General features: G+C 40.0%; 1 protein-coding gene and 1 pseudogene across 8 annotated transcripts in view; both read left to right on the top strand.

Moving 5' to 3' along the window:
• PUS10 (pseudouridine synthase 10) overlaps positions 1-14,121 on the top strand; it is an 84,740-nt gene that overhangs the window by 36,009 nt on the left and 34,610 nt on the right. The window lies entirely within an intron of this gene.
• On the top strand, positions 11,087-11,820 carry LOC129623125 (60S ribosomal protein L26-like; annotated as a pseudogene).

Below are 14,121 nucleotides of genomic sequence, written 5' to 3'. Positions count from 1 at the left end.
TCTCCAACACCACAGTTCAAAAGCATCAATTCTTCGGCGCTCAGCCTTCTTCATAGTCCAACTCTCACATCCATACATGACCACAGGAAAAACCATAGCCTTGACTAGATGGATCTTTGTTGGCAAAGTAATGTCTCTGCTTTTGAATATGCTATCTAGGTTGATCATAACTTTCCTTCCAAGGAGTAAGCATCTTTTAATTTCATGGCTGCAGTCACCATCTGCAGTGATTCTGGAGCCCCAAAAAATAAAGTCTGACACTGTTTCCACTCTTTCCCTATCTATTTCCCATGAAGTGATGGGACTGGATGCCATGATCTTCGTTTTCTGAATGTTGAGCTTTAAGCCAACTTTTTCACTCTCCACACTCACCTTCATCAAGAGGCTTTTTAGTTCCTCTTCCCTTTCTGCCATAAGGGTGGTATCATCTGCATATCTGAGGTTATTGATATTTCTCCCAGCAATCTTGATTCCAGTTTGTGTTTCTTCCAGCCCAGCATTTCTCATGATGTACTCTGCATATAAGTTAAATAACCAGGGTGACAATATACAGCCTTGATGTACTCCTTTTCCTATTTGGAACCGTTCTGTTGTTCCATGTCCAGTTCTAACTGTTGCTTCCTGACCTGCATACAGATTTCTCAAGAGGCAGATCAGGTCTGGTATTCCCATCTCTTTCAGAATTTTCCACAGTTTATTGTGATTCACACAGTCAAAGGCTTTGGCATAGTCAGTAAAGCAGAAATAGATGTTTTTCTGGAACTCTCTTGCTTTTTCCATGATCCAGTGGATGTTGGCAATTTGATCTCTAGTTCCTCTGCCTTTTCTAAAACCAGCTTGAATATCAGGAAGTTCACAGTTCATGTATTGCTGAAGCCTGGCTTGGAGAATTTTGAGCATTACTTTACTAGCGTGTGAGATGAGTGCAATTGTGCGGTAGTTTGAGCATTCTTTGGCATTGCCTTTCTTTGGGATTGGAATGAAAACTGACCTTTTCCAGTCCTGTGGCCACTGCTGAGTGTTCCAAATTTGCTGGCATATTGAGTGCAGCACTTTCACAGCATCATCTTTCAGGATCTGAAATAGCTCAACTGGAATTCCATCACCTCCACTAGCTTTATTCGTAGTGATGCTTTCTAAGGCCCACTTGACTTCACATTCCAGGATGTCTGGCTCTAGATGAGTGATCACACCATCGTGATTATCTGGGTCGTGAAGATCTTTTTTGTACAGTTCTTCTGTGTATTCTTGCCACCTCTTCTTAATATCTTCTGCTTCTGTTAGGCCCATACCATTTCTGTCCTTTATCGAGCCCATCTTTGCATGAAATGTTCCCATGGTATCTCTAATTTTCTTGAAGTGATCTCTAGTCTTTCCCATTCTGTTGTTTTCCTCTATTTCTTTGCATTGATCACTGAAGAAGGCTTTCTTATCTCTTCTTGCTATTCTTTGGAACTCTGCATTCAGATGCTTATATCTTTCCTTTTCTCCTTTGCTTTTCACTTCTCTTCTTTTCACAGCTATTTGTAAGGCCTCCCGAGACAGCCATTTTGCTTTTTTGCATTTCTTTTCCATGGGGATTGTCTTGATCCCTTTCTCCTGTACAGTGTCACGGACCTCATTCCATAGTTCATCAGGCATTCTATCCTCAGATCTAGTCCCTTAAATCTATTTCTCACTTCCACTGTATAATCATAAGGGATTTGATTTTGGTCATACCTGAATGGTCTAGTGGCTTTCCCTACTTCCTTCAGTTTAAGTCTGAATTTGGCAATAAGGAGTTCATGATCTGAGCTACAGTCAGCTCCTGGTCTTGTTTTGGTTGACTGTATAGAGCTTCTCCATCTTTGGCTGCAAAGAATATAATCAATCTGATTTCAGTGTTGACCATTTGGTGATGTCCATGTGTAGAGTCTTCTCTTGTGTTGTTGGAAGAGGGTGTTTGCTATGACCAGTGCATTTTCTTGGCAAAACTCCATAGTCTTTGCCCTACTTCATTCCGTAATCCAAGGCCAAATTTACCTGTTACTCCAGGTGTTTCTTGACTTCCTCCTTTTGCATTCCAGTCCCCTATAATGAAAAGGACATCTTTTTTGGGTGTTAGTTCTAAAAGGTCTTGTAGGTCTTCATAGAACGGTTCAACTTCAGCTTCTTCAGCATTACTGGTTGGGGCATAGACTTGGATTACTGTGATATTGAATGGTTTGCCTTGGAAACGAACAGAGATCATTCTGTCATTTTTGAGATTGCATCCAAGTACTGCATTTTGGACTCTTTTGTTGACCATGATGGCTACTCCATTTCTTCTGAGGGATTCCTGCCCGCAGTAGCAGATATAATGGTCATCTGAGTTAAATTCACCCATTCCAGTCCATTTCAGTTCGCTGATTCCTAGAATGTCTACGTTCACTCTTGCCATCTCTTGTTTGACCACTTCCAATTTGCCTTGATTCATGGACCTGACATTCCAGGTTCCTATGCAATATTGCTCATTACAGCATCGGACCTTGCTTCTACCACCAGTCACATCCACAGCTGGGTATTCTTTTTGCTTTGGCTCCATGCCTTCATTCTTTCTGGAGTTATTTCTCCACTGATCTCCAGTAGCATATTGGGCACCTACTGACCTGGGGAGTTTCTTTTTCAGTATCCTATCATTTTGCCTTTTCATACTGTTCATGGGGTTCTCAAGGCAAGAATACTGAAGTGGTTTGCCATTCCCTTCTCCAGTGGAGCACATTCTGTCAGACCTCTCCACCATGACCCGCCCATTGGGTTGCCCCATGGTTATGGCTTAGTTTCATTGAGTTAGACAAGGCTGTGGTCTTAGTGTGATTAGATTGACTAGTTTTCTGTGAGTATGGTTTCAGTGTGTCTGCCCTATGATGCCCTCTTTCAACACCTACCATCTTACTTGGGTTTCTCTTACCTTGGGCGTGGGGTATCTCTTCACGGCTGCTCCAGCAAAGCGCAGCCACTGCTCCTTACCTTGGACTAGGGGTATCTCCTCACCACTGCCCTTCCTGACCTTCAACATGGGTTAGCTCCTCTAGGCCCTCCTGTGCCTGCGCACATTATTTTTATTTATAACATTAAACAAATCACTAAGATCAGAGCATACTGTCCTGTTTGTTTCATCTGTGAGGTTAGAATTACTTTTTTTTATACAATAACAACCCTAATGAAAATCTATCAATTAAGTTTAGAGAAATACACAAAAAAAATTATTTGTGGTAGAGTTTATATTCTTTTTTGAGAGTTAATAGTAGGACTCATACCCAATAGTGATCCTTACAATGTTTGCATATTTTAAGTTTCTATAATGGAGGAGTGGTAGATGGAAGTAAAGGGTAGAAGAAAATTCATTACCAGTTAGACTCATGAGTGTATTTAATAATCATTTTTGACAGCTCATGAACTTATGCCTTTTTAATTTTTCAGTTATTGTAGCTTCTATTTTTATATCACTGAAGAATTGATGCTTTTGAACTGTGGTGTTGGAGAAGACTCTTGAGAGTCCCTTGGACTGCAAGGAGATCCAGCCAGTCCATTGTAAAGGAGATCAGTCCTGGGTGTTCATTGGAAGGACTGATGCTAAAGCTGAAACTCCAATACTTTGGCCACCTGATGCGAAGAGTTGACTCATTGGAAAAGATCCTGATGCTGGGAGGGATTGGGGGCAGGAGGAGAAAGGGACAACAGAGGATGAGGTGGCTGGATGGCATCACCAACTCTAGGCACATGAGTTTGGGTGAACTCCAGGAGTTGGTGATGGACAGGGAGGCCTGGTGTGCTGTGATTCATGGGGTTACAAAGAGTCGGACACGAGTGAGCGACTGAACTAAACTGAACTGATGAATAGCTCATCACTCTGCCATATTCTAGAAATGCACTTGAAATTTCCCAGCCAAAATGCCAAAGCTTTAGCATTAGATCTTGCCATTAGATAGGCTTCCCCAAATTATTCTTAGGAATCTGTGGTTCCTTTTCCCTCTTTTTTCTCTCATCGTCTCCATCTTTCTCCCCCTTTCTGTCTCTCTTACTCTCCTCCCCTCCCTCACTGCCTCCCTCCCTCTCCTTCAAAATACTACACAAGGTCACCTAATAAAGATTTTGACAGGATTTAAACTGGACAGGATTTAAGGTCCCAGGGCCCCTGCCTTTCTCCTTTCCCCAGGGACTTACTGCATTTTGTTTTTGGGTGTATGATTTGATCTGCCTTGGTCATTTGCCTTTATGGTTTGCATACCTGTTAACCAGCATTCAGAGCTAGAAACTGGCCCAGTGCAGATGCCGTTCTATACTCAAATTCACAACAAATGACCTTCCTTAAACTTTTAGACTAGAACTGAAAGTTTGGAAGGGGCAAGGCTTGAGGAAATCCCCTTTTTTGTTTAATGTGCACTACTAAACTGAATTAGGAGACCTGCATTATAAAAACAACAATTAACATTTTGGTAGAATATCTCATTTAAATTTTCATTTATACGAGAAACAGCATTCTGACTGTTTTACAGATGAGGAAACAAGCAACTAAAGAGCATATAATTGCCCCAAATGACTTGCTGCTAAGTAGAAAGAGAACTTGAACCTAGTTCTATTTCAGAATCCCATGCTTTTTCTAGGATACTTAAAAAAATTTTTTTATTGGAGTATAGTTGCTTTACAATGTTGTGTTAGTTTCTGCTGTACAGCAGAGTGAATCAGTTATACATATACGTCTATCTGTTCTTTTAGATTTCCTTCCCATTTAGGTCACCACAGATCACTGAGTAGAGTTCTCTGTGCTGCACAGTAGGTTCTCACTAATTATGTTTTATGCACAGTAGTGTATGTATGTCAGTCCCATCTTGTAGGATACTTTTTGACCTCTTTCCTATCCTGCTTCTGATACTACTTAGGCAAGTCCCTGGGGAGAAAAAGTGGTAGGCACACTAAACCTTACCAGATCAGAGGAGTTTATCATGTATTTGAAAAGATTTTGTTTGAAGTTTTTGATACATTGCTTTAACACATTTAGAAAACCTTCAATGTTAATACCTTGACAGATAATCTATTTTCCAAATTATAATAAAATTCATTAACAAAAACAGGATCATGGTATATGGGGTGGGAGGGGGTGCATGTGTCATGTGTACATTTTACAGTTTACAAATCATTCATCCTGTCATCACAGCACCTCTAAAATGAGCTATTATATTTATGGGAAATGAGGTTTACATTCAAAATAGGCAGCTCTTGTCGCTGAATTAATTGAAATTTTGATAAGTATTTCTAAGTTGCCCTCCCTCAAGATGTTACCAGTTTACAACAGTGTCTTCCACCCTTGTACCCTCACCCAAACTGGGTATATCATATTCTTTCACATTCTAAACTATATGCAAAAATTATCTTGTTTTAATTTACGCTTATTTGATTTTAAAGTGCGGTTTCACAATTCTTTTGCATGTATGTTAATCATTGGGGTTCCTTTTTATCTGGTTATTTGGCTGTTTAAAACTGATTTGGGAGATCTCTTTGGACATATGGCTATTGATCCTTTATACAGTTTTTCTTCCAGTCTGTCATTTATTATTTACCTTTGTGTATAGTCATTCAGAAAACTTAAGTTTCTAGTTTTTATGGAACTTTTCAACGAGGAGCAAATGTCTCTACAGTGTTTCAGCTCTTCATTTGGGCTTACAATTATTTTATCATTTTCATCTCACATTTCATAAATTTATTCCTATGTGTTTTGGTTTTTTTAAACATGTTTTCATTTTTTATTTAAAGGCAATCTGAGTAGGGTTTCTTTTTTTCATAAGATTTTCTGTTTGGTTACTAGGAAAGCAATATGTGTATGTTTGTATGTCTTGATATTTATCTTGTAATTGCCCAATTTTCTAGTCTCTATTAAAATCCTCTTGATGACAGTGAAAGAGGAGAGTGAAAAATTTGGCTTAAAGCTCAACATTCAGAAAACTAAGATCATGGCATCTGGTCCCATCATTTCATGGGAAATAGATGGGGAAACAGTGTCAGACTTTATTTTGGGGGGCTCCAAAATCACTGCAGATGGTGACTGCAGCCATGAAATTAAAAGACACTTACTCCTTGGAAGGAAAGTTATGACCAACCTAGATAGCTTACTGAAAAGCAGACATTACTTTGCCAACAAAGGTCCATCTAGTCAAGGCTATGGTTTTTCCTGTGGTCATGTATGGATGTGAGAGTTGGACTGTGAAGAAAGCTGAGAGCCAAAGAATGGATGCTTTTGAACTGTGGTGTTGGAGAAGACTCTTGAGAGTCCCTTGGACTGCAAGGAGATCCAACCAGTCCATCCTAAAGGAGATAAGTCGTGGGTGTTCATTGGAAGGACTGATGCTAAAAGCTGAAACTCCAATACTTTGGTCACCTCATGCAAAGAGTTGACTCATTAGAAAAGACCCTGATGCTGGGAGGGGTTGGGGGCAGGAGGAGAAGGGGACGACAGAGGATGAGATGACTGGATGGCATCACCGACTCGATGGATGTGAGTCTGAGTGAACTCCGGGAGTTGGTGATGGACAGGGAGGCCTGGCGTGCTGCGATTCATGGGGTCGCAAAGAGTCCGACACGACTCTGCAACTGAACTGAACTGACTGATTAAAAATTCTAGTGGTTTTTTTTTTTTGGTTGATTATCTAAATATACCATTACTTTATTTGCAAATAGTGATCACTTTTCTACTCTTTTTCACTATATACATATATATATGATATATATGTTTGTGTATGTATATATCTCATAGACTTGATTCGGACCTCCAAAACATGTTACATAATGGTAATACTAGTAGTGACTCTTGTCTTGCTCTTCAGTAATAGGAATGTTTCTGAAGTTTTAGTAGTAATTGCATCGTTAACTCTTTTCTTATACATATTCTTTCTCTATTTAAGGCAATTTGCTTCTATTTCAAGTTTAGTAAGTGTTTTAATGAAAAATGAGTATTTACAGTCATTATATTTTTCTTTTTAACTATTATTGTAGTCAAGTAAATGAATTGGTTTTCTTATGTTGAACTTTTGTTGTTTTCCTAAATAACATTTTTTAGCCTGATTTTATTTAAGTAAAAATTTGACTTATTAATATTTTATTTAGGATTTTTATAATATGTGCAATTGCATGCTCAGTCACATCAGTCATGTCTGACTCTTTGTGATGCTATGGACTCTAGCCCAAGAGACTCCTCAGTCCGTGGGATTCTCCAGGCAAGAATATTAGAGTAGGATCCTTCCTCCAGGAATCTTCCCAACCTAGGGATCAAACCCAAGTCTCCTGCATTGGCAGGTGGGTTCTTTACCCCTAGCGCCACCTGGGAAGTCTGTATGTATATGTATGTAAATAAAATAGCCTCTTATCTACTATTTTAATGCTATCTTTGGTTTGGGTATTAAATTATGCAAATATATTACATATTAGATTATGGTTTGGATATTAGATTGTGTAATCCTTGTGGTTTTAATTATCAGGCTTTCTTTTGTGTTTGGAAAATTTTAGCAAAAAAAGTAATTTGTTTCTGTTTCTTGAAGTTCTGATAGACTATACTTAACAAACTATTTTAGGGAGTACTAAGGGGATAGCTTTATTACTTTTTCAATTTATTCTGTTAAAGGTTATTGGTCTATATGATTTTGTTCATTCATCTTGAGTCAGATTTTAATTATTTGTATGTTCCTTCAAAATTGTCCGTTTCAGTCACATCAATAGTTCTCAGAGTGTGGTGTAGGGACTACTCAGGGTCCTTGTAAGAGGTTCATGAAGTCAAAAGTATTTTCATAGTAATATATTATTTTTTGCCATTTTCATTCTCATCCTCTCAAAAGTATACAGTGGAGTTTTCCAGAGGCTACATGATACATACTATTGTAGCAAATTGAACATAAAAGCAGATATGAAAATCCAGATGTCTTTTTTAAGATGTATACTAAAGAAATTGCAAACATGTACTGCATTGCCACTATTCTCACTGAATTATTTTGTTTGAACAATATAGTATTTTTAAAGTGTTATTTGTGTTAGCACGTAGTAGATTTATCACTTTCTTATCAATTTTAGATGAATTCAATCAGTTCAGTTCAGTCACTCAGTCGTGTCTGACTCTTTGTGGGATTAATATTTTTAAAATGTATACATTTTAACTATAGTTAATTGCTAATATGATAAATATTCATAGATATAACCAGCATAAACAAAAGCAGCTATATTGGGTTCTCAAAGAATTTTTAAACTGTAAAAAGCTCTGAAACCAAACTATTTGAGAGTCACTGATCTAGATTTAACAATTTTTTTTGAAAATACACATACTCATCAACTCTTTCTTGACATCTTCTTTGAATAGAATATTCTGCTGTATAGATGTGTGTGTGTGAGTTTGTATATATGTTTGCATCTGTAAGTACACATATGTATGTGCATGCATCTTTGGTTTTTATGTATTCATTGTGTATTTATGTGTGCTTGTGAGCAGAACCCCAATGTAGATGGAAGAACTGGCCCCCTTGATATTTTGGGTCTTCTTTGTGGCTGATTTGGTCCACAGGCCAAGTTTACAGAATTGATTTAGGTACATGAAGTGGCCAACTTCTGATTAGGCCTGGATGAAAGGCATCGAGTTCCGGGCCATAGCAGGGAGAATGGGAGGCTCCCCCAGGGAAGTTGCTATCATAGGTCAGCCCCATCCTCTGACGGTTGCATTGGACTTCTTGAAACCCATCTTGTGTCCAAGGTAGGGATTCAGAAAAGCCCCTAGATTGAGGCTGCTATGTACAGTGTCTTGGCCACTATGAATCCCATGGTCAGTAGTTTTCTGGGGTCTGCAGTCTATGCATGTCAACTGTCCTGAGTGTACCCTCTCCCCAACTTCCACCAAGCTGGACTATTTCATCTTCTTATCCATGATGACCAGAAGTCGCTGGCTCTGAAGGCTAGTGCCTGTGGAGACATACTGCAGGGCACAGGTGAGATGCCTGGGTCTGGTACCTCCTGCCTGCCCACTATGCATGGGGAGCTCCTTCTTGGAAGAGAATAATCCAGCACAGTGTGAAGCAGAGGATTACAGGCCAAGACCTAGGACAGAGTTTTAGCTGGTAAAGCCCCAACTTACACTTCCAGCAAATGGGCCACGGACTGTTGACCCATTAACAAACTGGTTAATTTGAAGGCATTGAGATCCTAGAAACAACCCTAGTCTTTCTCCTTGCTGTACCTGTCAAGATAATTTCCCTTATCCAGAGGCAGGTTAAGCAATTGCTTGGATTTTTATAGTGGCCTCCTAAAAACTGTCCCTGCTTCCATGCTTGTCCCTTACCACTTTAAAAAGTAAATCAGTTCATGTCCTTCCTTAGTTTACCCTCCATTGCTCCCCATCTGGCTCAGAGCGAAACAAGAGTCCTCTAATTGCCTGCAAGGGCCTACACTGGCCCTGCCCTACCACTGCACCTTAGTTCTTTGACTTCATCACTAGATACTTGCTCTCTTCCCGGACTGGTCTAGCCACATTGAACACAACAGGTGCACTTCTGCCTCCAGGTCTTTGCATTGCTGTTCTCTCTGCCTGAAATACTTCTCCCTCAGATATATGTATGGCTTATTCCCTCACCTTCTTCAATTGCCTTCCCTTACTACCCTTTTTAAACTTGCAAATTGTTCTTCTTCCATTCCTCTTGTTTTAGTTTTCTCCACAGTAACTGATAAATTTCAACCTCAGATATGCAGATTATACCACCCTTATGGCAGAAAGTGAAGAGGAATTATAGAGCCTCTTGATGAAAGTAAAAGAGTAGAAAAGCTGGCTTAGAACTCAACATTCAAAAAACTAAGATCATGGAATCCAGTTCCATCACTTCATGGCAAATAGATGGGGAAACAATGGAAACTGACAGGCTTTATTTTCTTCGGCTCCAAAATCACTGCACACGGTCACTGGACCCATGAAATGAAAAGATACTTGCTCCTTGAAAGAAAAGCTATGACCAACCTAGACAGCATATTAAAAAGCAGAGACATTATTTTGCTGACAAAAGTCCATCTAGTCAAAGCTATGGTTTCTCCAGTAGTCATGTGTGGATGTGAAAGTTGGACCATAAAGAAAGCTGAGCACTGAAGAATTTATGCTTTTGAACTGTGGTGTTGGAGAAGACTCTTGAGAGTCCCTTGGACTACAAGGAGATCAAACCAGTCTATCCTAAAGGAAACCAGTCAATCCTAAAGGAAAGCAGTCCTGAATATTCATTAGAAGGACTGATGCTGAAGCTGAAGCTCCAATACTTTGGCCACCTGATGCAAAGAACTGACTAATTGGAAAAGACCCAGATGCTGGGAAAGATTGAAGGCAGGAGGAAAAGGGGATGACAGAGGATGAGAGGATTGGATGGCATCACCAACTCGATAGACATAAGTTTGAGCAAGCTCTGAGAGTTGGTGATGGACAGGGAGACCTGGCATGACACAGTCCATGGGTTGCAAAAAATCGGACCTTACTGAGTGGCTGAACTGAACTGAACCAATAAATGGATCGTTTCTCATTGCATTTATCACATGAAATAGCATGTGATTCATTTATTTATTTTGCTTGTTATCTGTTTCTTGACTATAAATTTTACAAGGTCAGGATTTGTATCTATTTTGTCTACTAATATATGCCTACCACACTTGGACACAAGACATTTGTCATTGACTATGGCCACTCTGGACCGTATCCAGCATATCTTACCCAGGTTCCCAGCAGAAGCCACGGAAATTCATGTCTATTCAGTGATCAGAGTAAGAGGAAGAAATGGGGAAAGGGAGGAAGGAGGTCTTTCTTTCTCCTCCACTCCCCAGGGGTCCTCATACTTCTTTTCTTTGCTGAAAAACAAAAAACCTTTGAGGTTGAGATAATATACACAGAGAAAGTGAGAGAGAAAATTATGTTCCACAATAAATAACAGTGTATTCCAGGGACTTCCCTGGTGGTCCAGTGGTTAAGAATCTACCTTCCAATTCAGGGGACACAGGTTTGATCCCTGGTTCTGGAACTAAGCTCCGACATGCCACAGGGCAACTAAGACCCAAAGCAGTCAAATAAATAAATATTTTTTAAAACCAGTATATTGCTCTTCCCTTCTGTGGCCATCGCTGAAGCGCTAGCAGCCAAAATGAAGTTCAATCCCTTTGTGACTTCTGACCGAAGCAAGAATCGAAAAAGGCATTTCAATGTGCCTTCCCACATTCGCAGGAAAATTATGTCTTCTCCTCTTTCTAAAGAGCTAAAACAGAAGTACAACGTTCGATCCATGCCCATCTGAAAGGATGATGAAATTCAGGTTGTACGAGGGCACTACAAAAGGCAGCAAATTGGCAAAGTAGTCCAGGTTTACAGGAAGAAATATGTCGTCTACATTGAATGAGTGCAACGGGAGAAGGCTAATGGCACAACTGTCCATGTGGGCATTCACCCCAGCAAGGTGGTTATCACCAGACTAAAACTGGACAAAGACCGCAAAAAGATCCTCAAACGTAAAGCCAAATCTCGCCAAGTAGGAAAGGAAAAGGGCAAATATAAGGAAGAAACAATTGAGAAGATGCAAGAATAAAGTCATCTTGTCTACAGCTTTCATTAGAAACTGTTAAAATGAAAAAATAAATAAATAAAACCAGTATATTCTGTGCGTTTTACATGTTATCTGAGAGGAAAAACAGAAAATGAGAAAAAAAAAAATAAAACCCTTCTCCATGTACGTGATTCTATGTGTCCCTTTTTCATTTCAAATGATTTTTGTCTATGCTAAGGTTCAGTAAATGCTTTTCAAACATTTTTACTTATGTACCCTTCTCCAGCCCCAAAAGAAGTTTCAGAAACCATGTGCTCCCTTCAGTTCAGTTCAGTTCATTCACTCAGTCATGTCCAACTCTTTGTGACCCCATGAATCACAGCACGCCAGGCCTCCCTGTCCATCACCAACTCCCGGAGTTCACTCAGACTCACATCCATCGAGTTGGTGATGCCATCCAGCCATCTCATCCTCTGTCATCTCCTTCTCCTCCTGCCCCCAACCCCTCCCAGCATCAGGGTCTTTTCTAATGAGTCAATTCTTTGCATGAGGTGGCCAAAGTATTGGAGTTTCAGCTTTTAGCATTAGTCCTTCCAATGAACACCCAGGACTGATCTCCTTTAGGATGGACTGGTTGGACCTCCTTACAGTCCAAGGGACTCTCAAGAGTCTTCTCCAACACCACAGTTCCAAAGCATCAATTCTTTGGCTCTCAGCTTTCTTCACAGTCCAACTCTCACATCCATACATGACCACAGGAAAAACCATAGCCTTGACTAGACGGACCTTTGTTGGCAAAGCAATGTCTCTGCTTTTTAATATGCTATCTAGGTTGCTCAGGAGAAGGCGATGGCACCCCACTCCAGTACTCTTGCCTGGAAAGTCCCATGGATGGAGGAGCCTCGTGGGCTGCAGTCCATGGGGTCGCGAAGAGTTGGACATGCCTGAGCAACTTCCCTTTCACTTTTCACTTTCATGGATTGGAGAAGGAAACGGCAACCCACTCCAGTGTTCTTGCCTGGAGAATCCCAGGGACGGGGGAGCCTGGTGGGCTGCCGTCTGTGGAGTCACACAGAGTCAGACACGATTGAAGTGACTTAGCAGCTTAGCAGCTAGGTTGGTCATAACTTTCCTTCCAAGGAGTAAGCGTCTTTTAATTTCATGGCTGCAATCACCATCTGCAGTGATTTTGGAGCCCCCCAAAATAAAGTCTGACACTGTTTCCACTGTTCCCCCATCTATTTCCCATGAAGTATGTTTAAATTGACATCAGAAATGTTTCAATGTAAGTTTAAATAACAAAGAATATTGCTTTTAAAAATGTTTCCATTCGGAATTGTTCACAGGTGAAATTATTTGAGATTTTCTTATGGTAACTCCAGCCCACCTCCCTCTTAAATGAAAAAGGTAATAGAGATAGGTAAAATATGTTCAGCAAAATGTTGATAACTTGAGGCTGGCTTGAAGGGCACATGGAAATTTGTCACTATTCTTTCCACTTGTGTTTGTGTTTTGGTTTCTTCCTTTCATGTTAAAGATTTTCTTCAAATGACTTATGGTCTCTGTGCATTCATTTAAGTACAGAACATTAAAAGGTAATTGAAAGTTATGTGTGGGATGGTGGTGCCTGTTGACTGAGTTTTATTAGAAGAGAACAGGTAGTAAATTGACTTTTTATATGAAAGGACCAATCACATTATCTGAAAAATTTCCCTCAAAAACCATCCAGTTTGTCCAGAGAAGAATCCTCTAGTCTCCCGTCAAGAAAGGTATAAGCTCAGCAGCCTGAGTGCCAGAGCAGGGTAGGAAAGGGGTCTTCCGTTCTCTCTGTTCAGACTGTAAGCTCTTATGGACCCCTCCTATTTTCCTTGCAGGGCTTCACTCCAGCTGTTCTCTTGCCAGAGGCTCCTTAGTGTAGACACCTCTAGTTTGGTTTCCCAGAGTATAAGTCTCCTATTGCTTGGTGTCAGGGAGGGACGTGGGGGTCCGTTTGTTCTTTATACAGGCCTTCAACGATTCCTCTTCTTTTTAGCCCATGTTTCACCCTCTATTGTCTTAGGTTTCCAGTCCTCAGCTTTGCTTGGCTTGGAGGAGCTAGTATCTCTCTTTGCCAGGACTGAGGGATCAGCTTCCTGGGCTCTGCTGCTTTCCACTCCTGCATTCCTTTTCTTTTGTACATTGAGAGTTGTGGTGATGAATCTTCTTGTCTCATTGTAGATGGAGTGTCTTTTTCTGTTTCTCATTCTCTTATTTTACAGTGATTTTCCAGAGAAGTGAGCAGAAAGGGCCTTTTTCCACTATCTTGAAGCCAGAAGTCTGATTATTTTGATAATATTCTTTTCATTTAAAAAGTAATATCTAAAAGTTAATTTTTAAAATGCAGTAAAGAAATCTTTATCCCTAAGAATACTAATACATTTAGTGCAAATCAAGTTCAAAATATGGAATGATTCCAGTCTTATAATTTTCCTAATTAAAAATTTTTTTTTTTTTTTTAGATGTACTGCTCGACTTGTAGGATCTTAGTTCTCAGACCAGGGATTGAACCTAGGCCCTTCGAAGTGAAAGC

Source organism: Bubalus kerabau, chromosome 11, assembly GCF_029407905.1.
Source record: "Bubalus kerabau isolate K-KA32 ecotype Philippines breed swamp buffalo chromosome 11, PCC_UOA_SB_1v2, whole genome shotgun sequence".
Classification (NCBI taxonomy): Eukaryota; Metazoa; Chordata; class Mammalia; order Artiodactyla; family Bovidae; genus Bubalus; species Bubalus kerabau.
The sequence above is the reverse complement of the archived record's forward strand: the minus strand, read 5'-3'. Positions and strand labels throughout refer to the sequence as shown.